Consider the following 19,333-nt stretch of genomic DNA (forward strand, 5'->3'; position numbering starts at 1 on the left):
AGTGATATAATAGAAATTTGATGTAAACATGATAAGTTAAAGATGCATAAACATAAACCAAAAAGGTATAGCCACAAAGCCAATAAAAGAGAAAGGATGGGATACCAAATAATAGTAGTAATAATAATAATAATAAATAACAAAAATAAGAACAACAAACCAACAACAAAAAGCTCAGTTTAACACAAAATAAGGCAGAAAATGCAAAACAAAGAATTAAATCACAAAGAGGAAAAAGAAAAAAGGAATTGTTAGCAGACTTAATTTTTACCAAACTAATAATTACATTAAAAGGAAAATGAGCAAAAAGTCTAATGAAAAGTTAGAAATTGTCAGGCTGGACAAAACAGGAAGGCCCATCTCTGTACTTTTGATATGATACTTTTTTTTTTTTTTAATAATAAAGGCACTGACAGGTTGAAAGTAGAGGATGGGGAAAGTATTACAGGCAGACAGTAGATATATGAAACCCAGAACTTTTGTATTAATATCAAACAAAGCGGATGTATTGCAAGATAACAAGAGACTCTAAAATTACAAAGGGCTAATTCATTATGGGAAAAAAAGAAATGGAAAAAAATAAAAGTGTCTGCACCTACAGCAAAGATTTGAAATATAAGAAGCAAAACCTGACAGAAACAAAAAAGGTGGGGGAGGGACAAAGTAGTGACAATTACAGCTGACTTTTAATATCTTCCCTCAGTAACTAATGGAGCAAGTTGGGGGAAAAGCCAGTGAGGATACAGAATATTCAAACAGTGAAACTATCCTAATCAATGTTCATAGAACACTGAACAACTACAGATTAGATACATTGTTTTCAAGCACACATGGAATATTCATTAAGAAAGACCCTATTCTAAACCAGAAAGAAGTATACTTTGTTTTCTGACCAATTAAGTTCAGAATTCATAATAATAAATTATTTAGGAAACTCTCAAATGTTTGGAAGTTAGTCAACACACTTCTAAATGACCCATACATCAAAGAAGAAATCAAAATGGAATCTAGAAAATAGTTTGAATTGAATAATGGTAAAAACACTGTATCAACATTTCTGTAACACATCCAAAACAGTCCTTAGAAGAAAATGTATGGTTTTAAATGCTTTTTTACATAAAAAAGGAAGAAGTAAAATTAAAACAAAATCTACATTTCCAACCCAAGAAGTTAGAAAACTAGTAAATCGAACTCAGAACATTAGTAGATTGGATTACTACTCAGTAGTTAAAAAATAACCAACAGCATCTATAGCAAACCATGTGTTGAGCTAAAGAAGCCAGCCATGAAGAGCACATACCCATACCACATGATTCTATGTTCACGAAGTTCTAGAAGGTGCAGAACTAAGCTCTGGTGATAGAAACCAGATGAGTAATTTTCTTGATGCTGGGAGACAGAAAATGTCTACCAAGACCATCCATCAACTCATTTAAACAGAACATCCTTGTGAGGTAGAAAATCTGTATTATCTTCATTTTAAAGATGAGACAACTTAATTTTGGAGAGTTTAAATTGGATCATAAATCCCAAATCAAGAAATTATCAAGTTGAGACTGGATTATAGAGACTCTGATGAAAGTCCAGTGACTCTCTGATTTAATTCCCATTATCACCTGTGTATGCCAGGTTTCTGAAACCAAATATTGCCCCTGGCACAATAATAGCTACCAGTTTTGAGGGGCTGCTCCACACCAGACACATCCTAGGTGAGCCTCTGCATGTTTAAGCTCACTGCATTTATTATGGGGAAGTTTGAGGCAGCTTCCTCAGTAAAGGAGTCACCCCCACCATGGCACAAGTACATTTAAACTTTCTGAAATTGCACTACATCTTATAATTGTGTAGCCAGCCCATACTGGGTTTCCCACCTCACCAGCAGACCCTGGGAATCAGAGAGGTTAATTTTGAGCGTCATTATATATACTATTTCTCAGAATAGTTTCTTCTGTTCTCACCCCACATCAAGCAGTAATATACTGAATTTGGGCACAGACCTTTTACTGTTGTCACACTGTTGGATAAATGGCATCATCATCATCATCATCATCATCATCATCATTATAAAACATTATGCATATTGTTCTTGACAAAGCTGTTCATTGATTTTGTCCCTACATAAGAACACAGTGCGCTAGTTAATCTTTCTTCCCCTATAGTTAGGAAGTGTACGTATCACAGAAGTTCAGTTCCTGTGTGCTTATAGGAAAAAAACAACCACATAGAACAGGGCTCACCAGGGGGAGCCTAGAGGAGAATACTTAAGAAACTGAGAGTGCCAGAGTCCGTATTCAGCAACTTCCACTAAGATGTTCATTCCTTGGCAGTAAACAACATTTTGGCTTATGAATGGAAGAATTGTTGGTCATAATGAAGATGTCAATGCTCTTCGTACCCTTTACTAGGCAGCTAAGTAGAGTAGGCACAAACTAGGAGTCTAAAATGGGACAGACACTGGCGCTTATCAATAGAAAATGGAAGGGTCTGGCTTAGCCAGAGCAACTCATTTGGCTTCAGCAAATACATCACATTGAGCCAATCCCACTGATGACTTTGATTGGCAGCAAGATTGCAAGCAACCAGGTGCCAGAGGGAAGATGTCATTAATTTGCTTAACTACAGTCTCGAGCAATAACTAACAGGTGCAACAACCAAATTCTGCCTCTGTAAACTTGACAGGGAATATCAGGAATTCTCAGGGAGACCTATTTCAAGTCTGGTGCTCTGCCAAACACCATGCTGCCTAAGAGTCTTTTTTAAAAGAAGCATTAGAGTGAGAGAGAAAGGAGATGAGCTTTGAGTGCTATTCCTAACCACCCCGCGGATTCACTCTGTCGTCCACAGCAAGGTACTAGGACTGTAATTCCTTTGGGGAGATAGACTGTATCTTATTTTAAACTGGAATGCTTAGTGCATGGAACACAGTATTTCTTAAAGGTACAGTTGAAATGGCATTCAGTAACTCAAACCAAACCTGTGCGCCGTAGATATCTCAAAATCAGTGAATTATACAAACAGCACTTTAACATTGTTCACAGGGTTATTAGTAAGTTGTTGAACTCACTGAGTGAATGAATGAGCAAAGGAGCATAGCTTTTCTGACTCTTGGTTTTCTCATCAGAAGAAGAGTGAAAATAAAATCTCTAAGGCAGCTGTGAATCTTACATTAAATGCTACATGCAAATGGACAGTGCACATAATAGACTCTCACAGAAACACGCAATACGCTCACACAGAGAGAAAGAGATTCCAATCACTAATTCTGTGTAAAAATAACTTTCTGTGAGAGTATGTTCTGAAGCAGTGACTTATTAATACCCTCAAGCTCCATGGAAGGCATTTGTCAATCATACTTAAATTTTCTGAATGACATTCAAAGGTTTTTCCCAGGGAAAAAAAGTACAAACTAAAACTAAGGAAGGAATAGCAGCTCAGAGCTAATTAGAAATACATTTTTTGTATTTAATAAAGCAGAGGGTAATTAACATGCAAACCGCAGAGTTAAATCTAAAATTGATAAACCCACTCAGGCTTCAGTGTTCCAAACTGCTGTGCAGGGGTATTTGCTGAAATGGATTTCAGAGAGGCACTTAGAGAGAAGGAAATGAGAGAGATCGGTGTTAGTCACTGGACACTATTGACTGACAGGAATTCTTTTTTTTTTTTTTTCTTTAGCATTTAGTTTTTTTATCTTTTTTTTTAATTTGAGTATAATTGACATACAGTGTCACATTAGTTTTAGGTGTACAACAAAGCGATCTGACAAGTTCATATGTTATGCCATAATCACCACAAGTGCAGTTGCCGTCTGTCACCATGCATCGCTGTTACAGTGCATTGACTATATTGCCTAAGTGCTAGATTTCAGGGATGTAAAAAGGAAAATTAAACTGCTGGATTCTTTTTTATTCTACTCTTGTTTGTAGTATGGTGTCCATGACATAATTATATCATTATAAGGGCAGATGCTATATATCTATTTTAATTTCATAGGAGCAGTTATTTAATTGGGCCACCATGAACTTGGTCACTGTATAAGAATGGGCCCCATCTCTTGATCCTGATAGTTGGCAAAGAGGAAAACTAATCCATGCCACTGTCCACTCTGCTTCCTTTGTCTTTATGGCCTCCAGAAAGAAATAACTCAAGAATTCAGGGAAACCATAGAGAAAAACTGTTACTCGCACTTGACCTTGACCACGGGTTGAGTGGGACTCTCAGGTGGAGCCCTTCTAGTTACAATCACACACTCATGTCCTGTTCCCCTCTCTTAGGAATGAAGTGTTCTTCTCTTTCCAGGCTGTGTGACTGTATCACTGAAGAATATTTGTTTCCTCCTTGGTTTCTGTCAGTCGGAATGCCTTCCAGCATGAGGTATGAATGCTTCCTCATTCCCATCGGAACTCCGACACAACCTTTGTCACACATGCTCTTGTGCAGTCAGTGGTCAATTATCATATTGCTCCTACTTTCTACTTAACTGTCAGTCATCCTCTTGAAACGTGGTTACTGTGTGGCCAGTTCACGAAATGGAATCCTATGTGAAGTCCTAATATTGGCCTCTTTATTATTAATTTACCCATATTAAAGTTATTTGCATGAAAATCTCATCAGGTATGAAGTCTCCAAATGCACTAACCCATCACATGCATTTTTGTTTATTCCCAGTAAGGGGAGATACTGAGACTTGACAGCAGAAGATAGTGAATAACTTACAAAGATTAAAGGTAATGTTCTCCATTAAATGCCTCTCCCATTGGAGGCACCAGTGTGGTGCCTTTAGAAACCAGTGCCCAGCCCCAGGCAGGAAGAGTTGGTTTCTCGTAAACGTAGGACAACACAGCCGTGACATCTGGATCTCTACTTCCACTTCTCCCATTAGGTGATTAATTCTATATCTCATTTCCACATGGTTCTCCTAGTTTGATGAAATAGTGTGTTCTTCTGTTACCTACTTGCATGAAAACAATCCCATCAGTATCTCAAGTGCAAAGAGAGTTCATTGAATGTCAAGAGTACAAGCACCAGGAAAGGACATTGTTAAAGCTATGTTAAAGTCGAAGTTGAAGGGCCCTCAGACCACCACTGGTCTCTGCCCGCTCATAGCTGTAACAACAAACCATCATTAATTCGAAAGATGTTTCTGAGTTAAGTCGCTCAAAACTTTTCCTATACCAATAGGAACCTTATGCGTACAATTAGGCTATAAACTCCCCTTTGACAATTGACAATTATTAATCTGGGTCACATTTTATAGAAAATAAAATGGGATCAACTAATAATGTAAAAATGAGGTATATCAACCTACAGCTAATAAAAACATGGCTTTTTGTCCATGGACTTGGATGATCCAGACCCCTAATTATTCTTGAGGACACTATGCATGTACAGATAAATATCTATTTAAATATGAGGATATGTGCATACACACACACACACACACACACAACACCAAATTCCTCCTTCTGTTTTTCGTGTGACTTTTGCTGCATTAAGTATATTAAGTACATTAATGTACATTAAGTACATTAAGTACAAGGGGTAATAAAGCAACTGTTGACAACAATGTCATCTATTTATGTTCCCATCTCTGTGCTGAGAACTAGAACACCAACATGTATGGCAGCTTGACTATATGGTGCACAACTGGAGAAAATGGAAATGTCCACTTAGCAAAATCAGACTCTTTACACTCCATGAAAGCAAAGAGAAGCAATGCATTTGCTCTCTTCTGATTTCTGAAAAAGGAATAAGAAGCTTTCTGAACTTCCTTCTCAGTAAAATAGAGAACTGAGCATGGGGGTTGCCAGGAGGGCCTGGTCTTTTATAGGAGCCATAGTGGAGGGACATTGTAGTAAGGGCCAGGCCCAGAGCTAGAAAGGGACTGACTGCTGTGTCCAGGGTAAAGTCATGGGTGCAAACCGAGATGGAAAGACTGTTGAGCTCTTCAGTCCCTTTATGTGCATGCAGTGGCTTTAGTAGGGGATCTTGCCAACTCCTTTTCCCTCTCCAGCACAACCTGTTCTCCTATCTTGCTTTATCTTCCTTCAAAAATTCATCTTGCTTTACTGTTTGTCTCTGTCCATGCACTGCAAACTCTAAGAGAGAAGGGTCTTCAGGAATCACAGGTAAGGCCCAGAAAGGTTTCTTGAATGAAGGAAGCATCCACATTTGTTTCCCTAACTTGTTTCATTAGGGAACCCTGCTCTCTTTTCATGGAATGCCTTAAAGGGATTGTGCTCACATAGAAATGTGCACATAACATCATCTTGAGAGAATTTCATATTTCATATTTCATCACTTTCTGTGGACAAACCAAAGATAGAAGTTGTAAGATATTTTCTCAGTGAAAGATAATTAGTTGAAGGGGGAATCGAAACATATTACATATGAGAGTTCCTTCCACTACTGACTTCATTTTATTTTTTATTTAAAGATTTTATTGATTTATTTGACAGAGACAGAGCATGAGCTGGGGGGAGGAGCACAGGCAGAGGGACACAGGGCTCAATCCCAAAACCCCAAGATCAAGACCTAAGCTGAAGGCAGACACTTATTGGACTGAGCCACCCAGGTGCCAGAACTATACGGACTTTAATGCTCTTTTTTTTTTTCTCTTGAAACAAATTTTATTTTATTTATTGTTATGTTCAATTAGTCAACATATAGCACATTGTTAATTTTTGATGTAGGGTTCAATGATTCATTAGTTGCGTATAACATCCAGTGCTCTTCACAACACATGCCCTCCTTAATGCCCATCACCTGATTACCCCATCCCCAACCTCCTCCCCTCTGAAGCCCTCAGTTGTTTCCTGGAATCCAGAGTCTCGCATGGTTTGTCTCCCTCTATGATTTCTCCTCTTCTATTTTCCCTCCTTCCCCTGTCTTCCTCTGCTCTATTCCTTATGCTTCACATATGAGTGAAACCATATGATAATTGCCTTTCTCTCCTTGACTTATTATAGTTAGCATAATAACTGGCTTATCCATCCATGTCCATGCAGATGGTGGGTATTCATCCAGTTCCATCCATGTCCATGCAGATGGTGGGTATTCATCCTTTCTGATAGCTGAGTAATATTCCATTGCATATATGAACCGCATCTTTGTTATCCATTCATCATGCCCACCCATACTGTGGAAGGAGCTGATGTGTCCTTCTACTTCAGTGCTCTTAATTCATACACTAAAGCCCTTCAAAGAGGCCATGGGACAGTGAATTCCCGATCTATATAGTTAAGAAAGCCTGTACATCCAGCCTATCAGGAACTACCTGAGGGACAAGTATCACAAAGAGAGAGCAGGTGACACACACTGGGCATATTTCTTCCTTGATGTTATTTTGTGCCTATGAGGGTCCACTTGTTGGTCTCAAAAGCTATTTGCAGACTGTAGGTCTTGTTCCCACAGTTCTTTACATCTAATTGTTCAGAGAACAGGCTGAGCCTAATACTAGTCCTATGAGGACCAAGCCAGGGCTAAAAGGTTCTAGGATGTCCTTACCATTATTGCCTCCACAGTGCTTTACAGGCTCACTTCCAAATAGCAATGTGTACACCAGCTGATAAGCACCAATTCACCTGTCATGTAGCTGATTTTCTCACAAGATAATTTAACCTTGCTGAATAGAAACTTTGAAGAGACAGCAGATTTCTCTGGAAATAGGAACATGAAAGCAGATAACACATGCCCCCCCCCCTTTTTTCCCCCTCATTTTCTTGAGATTTGGATCTCAAACTAGCACTCTGAAGAGAAGATGTTAGCTCATTGTCAGCCTTTGGAAAAAACATGTTATAGGCCAAGTTTATCATGATCTACTTCTCTTCTCCATTCCTCCTTTGTTCCATTTCTGCTCTTAGCTGACTTCCAGCTTTTTTTCTGTTAAATTGTGAGTAGCTCAAGCAATGATCCTTCCTAGGAAAAATCAAAACTTCCACTTTTTTCCAGTTTTATTGAGAAATAATTGATATGCATCATTGTATAAGTTTAAGGTGTACAGAATGGTGATTTGATTTACTTATATTGTGAAATGATTCCCACAACAGGTTTAGTTAATAGCCATCATCTCATAGATATACAATAAAAAGAAAAGGAAAAAAATATTAATGTGATGAAAACTCTTAGGGTTTACTCTCCAACTTTACTATAATATCACACAGCCATCATCATGCTGTGAGTCACATCCCTCTTCTGTAGCTTCTGACCACCTTCCTCCAGCCCCTTCCCCCCTCAACACTCACTTTATCCATTCATTTGCCAATGGACCCTTAGGTTATTTCCATGTCTTGGCTAATTGTAAATAATGCTCCTGTTAACACTGAGGTGCTGATGTCTTTTTTTTTTTTTTTAATTAGTGTTTTCATCTCCTTTGGATATATTCCTAGAAGTGGAATTGCTGGACCATGTGGCGGTTCTATTTCTAATTATTTGAGGATCTTCCATACTGTTTTCCATAGTGGATGCACTAGTTTATAGTCCCATCAACAGGACACCAGTGTTCCCTTTTCTCCACATCATGGCCAGCATTTCTCTCTTATCTTTTTAATGACGGCCATCCCAACAGGTGTGAGGTGGTATCTCACTGTGGTGGACATTTCCAAAAGGGACACCTGAAGTACAAAAGAATGAAGGAGAAAGGAAAGAAAGAGATAGGAAGAAAGGAAAAAAATACATGCAAACATATTTCATTTCTCCTGATAGATTGGCTACTAACCTGAAATCAAATACCTAGGTATCTGCTGTAAGCCCTGAGGTGCAGCCCTGAGTAAATGAGAGCAAAGAAAACATCTGGTGTAGGGTTCAGTTCTTTCTTTCTCTGTACCACCTTCATCAGCTCTTTAGCTCTTCCCTGGGTGACTGCAATAGCCATCAGATAATCTTTCTCTCTCTGGTGTTACTCCATTTAATCAATCTTTCAAGAGAGATTATTACCTTTAAAATCAAATTTCTAGTATGCCCTATCATAAAGCCCTCTGTTTTCCAAACCATCTCCTGCTGCTTCTGTCCTTACCATGCTCTCCTTCTACTCTATCATTCTGCTAGAGTTTCCCTCAAACACACCTGCAAACTCTTTCTTTAAGGATCTCTGCTATGCTCTTCCCAAACTCTTGTTTAAGCTGGCAACACTCTCCTTGTTAATCCCTGCTGTGTGTTCTGTCATGGCACCACACCAACAACAGGGCTGAAACATGTGCATTATACTGGTCCTCTCCTGTATACAGCAATCACCTTGAGGACCTCCACCCTGAATCACTTTGTATCTCTAGCACCTGATACATGGCAAGGGGGAAATGCATGATATTTTCATTCTTCATTTCACTTATTATCCCTGATCCCTCTTGAGATGTGTTACCGGTTACTCAACTACATGATGTGGTATGAAGCTGCTGGGCTTTGGATGGAGGTACCCTTGAAAACAACCTCCTACCATTACTTTATATATAGTCAAAGGCCATTTAATTTGTCTTTCAGAATCTTGGTTTACTTATCTATTAAATGGGAGTAATAATACTGATGAAAGGGAATTCTATATTAAAACTTCCTTTTTCCAGGGGTGCCTGGGTGGCTCAGTCAGTTAAACATCTGCCTTCAGCACAGGGCATGATCCCAGGGTCCTGGGATGAAACCCCACATTGGGCTCCCTGCTTAGTGGGGAGCCTGCTTCTCCCTCTGCCTCTGCTGCTACTCCCCCTGTTTATGTGCATTCTATCTTTCTCTCTCTGTCAAATAAATAAAATATTTTAAAAAACTATATTTTTCAAAAATAAAAATAAAAATAAAAAGATTCCCTAGAACTATAAATTGATGGGCCCTCCTCCAATAGTGTGCAGTGGCTTCCCCTGCTAGCATTAACCAGCCTCCAAGCTGCCCGTGTGCCCAAGTACCAGAGAGGTCTGCATGCTCCGGAAAGAATCAGAGGATTAAACTTGGCTGATGCCTTTGTATCTCGTTGTGTCAAGGAACACTCAGGCCTTATTTGTACTCTGCTTCATCCCCAAAATGAAACAGTCATTTTCAGACTACCCAGCCTGATAATTCTGTACTTTGTCTGACTTCATTGTTGACCGTGTCTGAACCAAGTCGAACAGGGTATTCTCAGCTCTCACATGGCATCCAAGGCCCTGTTCTCCATCCCTATTCTGTTTTTTATGAGTCTTATTTCTCACAATCCCTGCATGCCCTGTAACCTCCAAAACCTGGGCTCATCATTGTCATAGATGGCCATAGATATTACATGGAATGTTCTTTTAGCACCTTCCTGCTATGCTTTCACAGCTTATCAGTACGGAGTTAAGAGGACAGACTCTGGAGCATGTGCCTAATTTCAAAATCCTTACTGGGCATGAGGACTTGGATGAGTACTTAGCTTTTCTGTACTAATACCTGCTCAAGTTTAAAATGAGGATAAAAGTGCATTCCTTGAGATTGTGGAAATGAGTGTGTGTGGGGGGTTGTCTCTGTGTACATTTGTTAACACACAAATCTCATGTATCATGCAAGGATTATCCTGAGTAATACATACATTCATATAGATGGCTTGGATATTGCTTAGAATAGTTCTTGCATCAAGTATGAATTTCTGGCCTGAAATATTACCTGTATAAATGTTAACTATTATTAGTTAGGGCATAATTATTTTTCAAACCCATTTTGAATGTCAATTTATTTATTAAATGAATCCTAATTCTCCAGGCAAAAGAGGGAGGGGAGCTCACATTTATTGGATGTCGATTATAATCTAGGCATGTATTCTCCCAACAGTCCTTGTCCCATCCTATGATGTTTCTGGGCATTTTGGGGACAGATTTTGAGGTCCGGTGAGTTCCTGGCAGTGGAGCTCGGAGTGAGCACAGGGGTACCCATCTGTTCAAGCTTCCATTCTCCCGGACCCACACAGTTGCTTTTCGAGAACAATGATCTTCCTGTCCTCTGAACTGCAATTGTATATTATTTCTAACTCTGTAAGGGCACTTAATACTTTCTCTTTTATATTATAATGATGCATGCACATACATGACTTTTACAATGAAAGAATAAACATTTTCCAGTGCAGAATTTTATATATAATTCCATCTGATAACATCCATACTTGTCTAATATCATGTATTAAACATACGCTTAAAGCTTGACCTTAAACAGTGTACACCTGCCCCCTCCCCCACTTTCCATCCTTGTTCTTTCCTTTGCTTTATCAATGGGCATGTTTGCTTTTTTCTGTTAGAGTCTACATTCCTTGAGTGAACTTAATTTTTGGAAGACTCTAGGATCTTTAGGAAGATCCTAGCATTTACCCTGGGTAACATCCAAAGTATTTTAATCTGCACATAAAAACGTAAATAAATAACTGCTATGACAGGGCATCTTGACTCTTTCATGGCATTGTAAGCCTAAATCTGAGCTCCACTGGATTCCTATGAAGTGCAGGCAGAAAGTGTGATTCAGGGTAGGAGTGCGTTCAAAAGGAAGGGTGAAATGCAACACAGTGGAGTGCAGTCCTGTCTCCATCACAATGGGGCTTCCATAAGTACCTTACCTCTCCGTGCCTTTGTCTCCTCCCCTGTCCAGTGGGGATCAGGGCCCTGTGTGCAGGGCCATCGTAAGATGAAAGACAACATTACATGTAAAATACATAGTAGTTCTGCATGTAGCAAATGCTTGTCACATGTTCACTATCCATCTTCTCCTTCTCATTAATAATGTGTCATTTGTCAGGATGGGTCAGGCTGGACTCAATCTATCCTGGGGGTCTAAGCCCCGTTCTGCCAGGGACTGTGTTCCTGAGGATGGCCTCGTGATGTATCATTTCTATCTCTCCTATTTCCATCTCTGTATTCTCTTTTATTAATGGCTAGAGAAAGCACACAATAGCTGTAACAATTAAGTCACATTAGAAATGCCTAAATATGCCTAAAATATGAGTGATGTCTCCCACTAAGGGTTCTCTAATGTACTCTGAACATTTTAAAACCTTGGTGGCTGGAATCCAGGACGAACTGCTTATTTAAAGCTGACTGCACTGATTCATTCATGTATAGCAGGAAATTCCACAATTGTTTTGTAGAAATAAAACATGATGCTTCAGTTGTCTCCTTGGTCCTCCCAAAGCAAAGCCAGGATTTGGTTTGGGTGAGGTGACACCTGGGACAATGACGTGTGTGGCTGCTCTTCATCCTGACTGTGCCTGGGGTGGGGGAAACTGTGTTCTGCCCCCTTAAAGTAAGTTGGGGGGAGTGACCCTCTTGGTTTCAGAGAAGTCCAGTCAAGGGCATCCTGTAGGGTCAGGACAATTACCTGAGCGTGTGCAACAGAGTGATATGCTGGGGGTGAAAGAGAGAGATGCCCCCCAGGACAGCCTGCTGGAGGTGCTGAGCAAGCTGGTCTAGGATCTTCAACACATGATAATCGGAAGTTTTACTAGGTTGTAATTTTCTTATACATATTTCCAAGCTGCCTTCTTATGTCCAAACTCTACAGCTGAGTTTAGCTGATATTTAGAGAATTCTCTGAGGGAACTGTGTCTTCACTTGGAGGAACACGGAGACATAAATCCTGATACAGCAAAAAAGCCTGGAGTCCTGGCTGAAATGAAGAGTCACCGCCAGGATGGGTTTGAAGGACATGTAAGTATTTTTCAGCATCTCAGAAATATTTAGAGATCAGGCCAGTCATGAGGACTGGAAGTTTGGCTAATCCCACATGGGAATTAGGGGGAAGGGAGGCCCCTGCAGACCAGGAACTCAGGCATGCCACCTCACACGGTCTCCACACTTTATAGAGTGTGAAGCAGTGAACATGCATGGGCTCAGATCTGACCAAAAACTATGCCCGCTCAACCACGTCCTCTCATTCCTATGTTTAGAATGATCAGGAGGAAGAGTAACAAAAGATAAAATAAGCTAAAATTTGGAAATGGGTTATAAAGCAAAGTAAAAAGCGAAATAACTTTTAGGAGTGTTTTGAGGTCAATATAGATTGGTCTCAATTGTCTATAAGTCCCAGGATATACGTAAGGAAGAGGTCTGAAAAGTGTTAAATCAAAAGTGCTTTTCAATAATTCCTCAGTCAACCTGACACCCAAATTGTCAAGACACACTGAACAAAGCATTTTTCCCCTTCGTTCGTTCGTTCGTTCGTTCCTTCCTTCCTTTCTTCTTTCCTTCCGTATTTTCTTTTGGTTAAGAAAACAACACAATATAAACCAGAAGTTAGAATTATTCAAGTAGTACACTTAGGAAACATATCTGAGCAAATTATTCAGTGCAGGAACTAGGGATTCTGAAAGAGACAACAGGATCGAGTGAATAAATTTCAGCATGGCTTTACTTTGTTATGATATAATCTCGGTTTTAATTTCCAATGTGGCTGTCAAAATGCATGAGAGCTCTGTCTCCATTAAAAAGATTTTGGTTTTGTGAACTCACTTACTGAGCTATTTAGAGATTTCATTTAACTAACCCATTCCTAGAGACTTGTAAAGACAACTGGCTTAAAAGATTAGCATCCTTTTAACTGTTTTCCTTTTAAAGGCAATCAAAGCCATTTCTCTCCATCATTGGGGTAATTGTTGAGTATATACCATTTTATCCTGTTTAGATTATTTGACCTTTTCCTTGTCAGCTTTTATAGTTCTTCATTCCTGCTAACATTTCTTCACAGTAAGCAGTCTTGCTATATAGTAAATGCTAATTGGCCCTTTAAAAGGTTCCCATGATAAATATCTTTATGCCTCACTTTAAGGTTTCTGGGCATAAAGCGGAGACGAGAGAAGTCACTTTGCTCTGTGTCTTTCATCCAGATCCATGTCCTCTGTCACCTTTCTCACTCTGAGAAACACTTGATGACTTGCTCCTTGCCTTTTTCAGCTTTCATTCCTGATGCCTGGTCTCACCTTGCCTTTTTTGGTGTGAACAGCAAGTGCTCTGGATTAATGATACTGTCACTGGTCCTATTTGGGGTTTCTACAACAGCGCTAAAACAAAAGACTCAAGGATTACAAAGAAAAGCACTGAGGCGGGCTGTCTGCCACATAACAATTCCCCCAGCGCAGGTAGCAATTTCCCGAGGGCAACAACTAAAGGGGGCCACTTTCTTCTATTGTTATTGCCTGAGATTCACCCGGTACAAAGTGAGGTGAGCAGGTCAATAGGTTGAACTCAACAAGATGACCTTATCAAGTTCGTCCATTTTTATGATCAAGTTGTGTCTACTCTCAGTTAAAAGTTCTATATTTCTATCCTTGTTAACATAAATATGTTAATAGTTTAACATTTAAAATATCTTAAGTCTGCAAAATATCTTATTCCTTGGACATTCTTCTCAGCAAATATTTTGCTTCTGTTATGTAATAGCTTTATTTCCCCCCAACACGCACACTAGAAATATGTTATTTTAGCTAACACCCTAAACAGTTTCTGTGAGATAGACTGATCTATCCCATCTCTCAATGAAGACTCAGAGCCACAGAATTCAAATAACTTCTCCATGGCACACTTCTGGTAATTCATAGACTCAAAATCTAAACCCATGCTGGTTTAGCTTCAAAATTTTAACATTTCTCCTGGACAATACAGAATAATACATGAACCCACAGCTTTCAAAACTGATGTCCAGCACAAATTCTCAGTGTATCTTCCTTGCAGAAATGCCTTTACAATACTCTTGATTCTAGTTCTCTGTCTTAATGGGGAGTGGATATGCTTTCCTGATCTTGTGCAAAAATATTGCTGAACTGCATTTTTATCACATCTTTTATGCATGGTGTGTAAAACGACTATTTAATACACTGCTCATGATGATATTCAATGACTTTATACACAGGTGTGATTAAATAATTCCTTCTTGAGTTAATCATAGAAAAAATAATTCACTACAAAGCTGAATGTGTATTTTCTATTAATACAGGTGAAGAGTATGCAACTCAACATGTTACCATTTTCCCTTAGCTGCTACACAAATAAATCTTTTCCAGGCGGTACAGTTTACTCAGTTAGGTGCCTCCGACTATATTTAGCTATATTTTCCTTCAGTATGTTTATCTCCGGTTGTCTTTGTCTTCCAGGGTCTCCTTTCTCATAAGCTGATTGGATCGGCAAGTGTAGCCAAGGAGAAAAGCAGGGACTGGTGGGCTGCTCTGGCTTTTCAGTAGAGAACCTTCTGCTGGAAAGTCAACATTCCTATCGAGTGGAACAGATGTTATGAAATTTAGGAAGTCAGAAGTCACTCATCGGGGCTGCCTGCCAACCTGTGAGGTAGAACAGTGAGGTGTGAACTAGAAGATGCAGATGAGGAACTAAAATCACACACATGAGCGCACGCACACAATAAATAAATGAAAAGCATCTAGCAGTTGACTTGGTCAGCAGTTGGATTATCCGAAGCCAAGGGGAAAGTCTAGCACATGGTTTGCTAACTGGGAGACCAGACCAAATCCTCTTCCCTTTTGCTATGATTAGTCATACTTTGAAGGCACTTACACCTCTGATTCTTTAGCTGGAGGAGACTTTGGGGCTCTCCTTCACATCAGTGACCAACCGATGCTTTGTTGTTTTCACTGTTGTTGTTGTTTATTTTTGTTTTGTTTTGTTTTGTTTTTGTTTTTAAAGGAGGGTCTACCAATTCCTTGCATCTGTTTGCATCTGTATTCTCTGTGAAAGGTATAAATACCTTGGTTTTGTTTTTTTGTCTCAAAGCAACTAATACCAGAATCTTATTATGTGAATAATTAATTCATTTGTTAAGTGTATGTGTACCTTTTGCCTGTCAAAAACTAGTCCTGGTGTGAAAAACATAGAAGCAAAAGCATATTTTAGAAGGCAAGAGACAAAACCTATAGGCTAATTAACCATACCAGGGACTGTGAAAAGTGTCAAATAAGTAAGAAAGACACTAAGTGTTATGTTCTTATTACTGGCTAAAAAAGTATATATATATAAAAAAAAAAAAAAACCTTGAAGAATTTTATTTGGAGTGGGATTGGAAAGGAGAATGGTGAAATGTTAGTATTTCCAGCAGACAATCTTTTCTCCCAAAATTTAGGAATATATATATATATATATACACACACACACACACACACACAAATATATATATATATTTTAAGCAATACATTTTATTAGATTCTCAAACTTTTTGTTTGCATTTCTTATCTCTACCTAAACATTACCCCACATTAAAGGTATTTTGTCTGCTGGTTTTATTTTCAGCTCCTTTTCCTTTAATTTGTCCACACTGAGTTTGGATTACTGAATCGAGATTCTGGAAAGATGTGTTTGGGTAAATGGGTTCCTTTAGTCTCTCAGGTCTCATGGACACAGTTCATTCACTTTGGCTCATGAATGAATGAACCTTGAGCCTTCTGCATGCCTGGCATTCTGTGAAGCACTGAGACAATGGTGGGAGCAAAACTAAACCCTGCGCTAGGGTCGAAGTCAGACCCGGGACAGAAATGCTCTAGTATTCACACAAGTGAATGTGTGATGATGATGGGGGAGGAAAGATGCATATCAATCCCATGAGAGCACATAATCCTGGTATCTGACCTAGAATGAAGGCTCACAAAATGCCCTCTGAGTAAACTGATGCTTGAGCTGAATGAAGCTTGCTCTCTAAGCTACTTAAAAGCCAAGGTTTTTGCTAAACCCAGGAAGGAGGAAGGACATAACCCACTGAGGTATAATGAGTTGCATCCAGAGTTCCCTGCAGAGCCCCACACCTATAGTGCAAGAGAGGCCCCCTGGTGTTCTGTGATGTGGGAAACAAAGGCAGAAGAAAAAAATATTAAATTTCCTTCCTACCTATATAGCCCTTTGACAAGTCTTTGAAACAGGCAGAGTGACATTCCTCTAGGAACTTAACTGCTTCAATGTTAATACTTTGCTAAGGGCAAAAGGCAATCCTAGCTTGACACCACCCACCCCCAACCCAGCACTACCACTAGGATCCTGTAAGTCAACTTTAACATATAAAAATTTCTTTGGAAACTTCCTTATCCCTAAACTCCCCAAGATATGTTTTGGCAATCTTCCCCCAAGCATATGGCCCACCGATACACATCTGAAGGGTCTCATGACTAAGGTTTTATTAGATGGTAATAAATGACTCTTCCCAACAATAGCTAGCCCTCTCAAGGTCCTGGAAACCTTGCTTCCAAAGTTCCTTAGAGACTTACATTATCCCTAACCCTCTCCCAACTTGGGGGTATATAATGGGCTGCTCCTCATGACCCCAGTGCAGCTCTTTCTGCCTAAAGGTCCTGTCCCTGTGCTTTCATAGAATCAACCCTTTGCACTAAAGAGGTCTCAAGGATTCTCTCTTGACCATGGGATTCGAACCCTAACATTTTTCCTGCATCACTCTGCATGACTCCCAAGTTCTGGTGGCTATGGTGGCTGCTGCGTCTGTAGGGCAGGATCACTCAGGCAGCAGCTGCTCTCCCAGCCTCAGCCCTCCCAGCTCCAGCCTGCCAGCACCTTGGCTGGAGCCCAAGCCACACATCTCTGTGCTCCTGCCCCCGAGGCACAGTCTGTATTCACAAATGGTCAACTGAATGTATGAGGAGTTCACACGTGGAGAGTAACTGATCAATGACACAGAGTTGTTGGATACATTCCTCCCCTTAGTCATCAGGCCTGCTGTCAGGATGTGCAGTGGCTCCATCAGGCTACTAGGAAGCCATGAGGAGATGTGACCAGCTTGGAATGCTACTCCTTTCCAACACCATTCCCTCTTTTCCCTCCTCCATCCCCCTTTCCCTCACTCTTGCTTCCTGGGAATTGCATTTGTCAAAATAGCTTTGGCTATGGGCTAGAGAGCTCAGGCTTGGTTTTCTCAGGAAACACTGGCTGAGATAAGAAGGCAATGGACTTAACTCAAAATTAGCCTCCATTCTATTTGTTTTGATCTCAGAGTACAAACCCAGAGGTTTAATTTAAAACAAAAACAAAAACTTCCTCTTCCTTGAGAATAATGGACTGTTAGAAAATTAACAATCAAACATGGTAGCCAAAATAGCCAATGCCTGTCCCCAGTGGAGGGATGGCATTCCAGTTAGGCTCTACGTATCAGGCCAAATCTGAAGCTTGTGTATTTGGTGTGGGTGTTGAGGGCACTGGTGCATTTTTAGGACAGCATCTACCAAGCATGATCAGAAGAGGCTACAAGACTGGAAGGATATTTGGGAATCATCACATGAGAAACACTGAAGCCCCTGAGGCATGATATATATATAGATATCTATCTATCTATCTATATATCTATATATATATATATATATATAGAGAGAGAGAGAGAGAGAGAGATAAACACACAAAGTGTGGGAAGGAGGATGGTGAGAAAGGGAGAATGGTGAAAAGGGAAAGGTGAAAGGGGAAGATGAAATTTACCATCAGATCATTATTAAAGAAAGATGCTCCTTCTTTTGTATATTTTTAAATTATAGCCATAGAACAGACTGAAAGAAATTCCTGGGAGTAATGTTGTTCAAGAGTGGGAGAGTCTGCATGATGAGATAGCAGCATCGTCTACAGGCTATCAAGGCTCTCCAGGGATGACACAGGATGGGGGACTCCTGGAGGGGTAGACTGGGTTGGAGGACTGCCAAGGTTGCTTCCAATGTGAAGAGTCTGATCCTGGGTCTCAAACCTGATTAGTGTTAGGTCTGTGGTCAAAGGAGTGAGACAGATACAAAGCAAAGGTCAAGCAAAGCTTTATTTCACGCCAAGCATCGAGAATCAAACCAACCATTTGGGGCCGCCTCAGAGAGAGCAAGAGACTCCCAGCCTCACAGACTAACTTTTAGAGAGCAAAGGCCGTGTGGTTGAGCCTGGCCACACACAGGTGGCCAATGAGATTGCCAATGAATTACAATTCACCCCATAGTAGCTATCTGAACTAGCCTATCCCCCTGGTTAGAATTGGCACCCAAAAGGCTGGGCCCACACTTCCTGGTAGCCAGGGAGACAGTATGTGCGCTCCACTGATTGGATGTCTCCACCTGGCCCGACTCATCCCTGCATTCAGGCTCTGTTATCTCCACCTGACCTGATTGGCCCTTGTATTTGGGCTCTGTTATCAGGGACTAGTCGACCATATTTTACTGGTTTCCCCAGACTTACTTTTAAGTAAGTTCCCCTTGGAGGGGGGCAGGGCAGGGTCAGTTTAAGTTTTACTGCATAAACAACAAAATCACTGTTTAACCGGATGGAATCACTCTGGCTAAATAGGCCCTTACAGTTAGTATAATGTGCCTACCATTTATTCACTGCATTCACCCCCAGGAAGTCACTTCCTCACTCACTCATTCTTTCCCTTGACAAACATTAGTGCTGTTTGC

General features: G+C 40.1%; 1 protein-coding gene across 1 annotated transcript in view; it reads right to left on the reverse strand.

The window, feature by feature from the left end:
- CNTNAP5 (contactin associated protein family member 5) overlaps positions 1-19,333 on the reverse strand; it is an 811,336-nt gene that overhangs the window by 471,106 nt on the left and 320,897 nt on the right. The window lies entirely within an intron of this gene.

The sequence above is a fragment of the Martes martes genome, assembly GCF_963455335.1.
Source record: "Martes martes genome assembly, chromosome: 3".
In the NCBI taxonomy this organism is placed as follows: Eukaryota; Metazoa; Chordata; class Mammalia; order Carnivora; family Mustelidae; genus Martes; species Martes martes.